Source organism: Arachis duranensis, chromosome 8 (genome assembly GCF_000817695.3).
Source record: "Arachis duranensis cultivar V14167 chromosome 8, aradu.V14167.gnm2.J7QH, whole genome shotgun sequence".
Taxonomy (NCBI): domain Eukaryota; kingdom Viridiplantae; phylum Streptophyta; class Magnoliopsida; order Fabales; family Fabaceae; genus Arachis; species Arachis duranensis.
The window spans coordinates 23,138,228-23,138,688 of record NC_029779.3 but is presented as its reverse complement, the minus strand read 5'-3'; positions in this window follow the sequence as shown (position 1 = coordinate 23,138,688).

Genomic DNA, 461 nt, shown 5'->3' with positions numbered 1-461 from the left:
GAAAAACAGAGAAATAAGAACAAGGAATGAGTCCACCTTAGTGATGGTGGCACTTTCTTCTTGAAGAACCAATGATGTCCTTGAGCTCTTCTATGTCTCTTACTTGCCTTTGTTGCTCCTCCCTCATTGCTCTTTGATCTTCTCTAATTTCATGGAGAATGATGGAGTGTTCTTGGTGTTCCACCCTTAATTGATCTATATTGTAACTCAAGTCTTCTAGAGAAGTGTTGAGTTGTTCCCAATAGTTGTTAGGAAAAAAGTGCATCCCTTGAGGTATCTCCGGGATTCCTTCGTGATGAGCTTCCTCATGCGTCTCTTGGGATCCATGAGTGGGCTCTCTTGTTTGCTCCATCCTCTTCTTAGTGATGGGCTTGTCCTCTTTCAATGAGGATGTCTCCTTCTATGATAGCTCCAGCTGGGTAGCATAGATGGCAAATAAGATGAGAAAAAGCTAGCCTTGT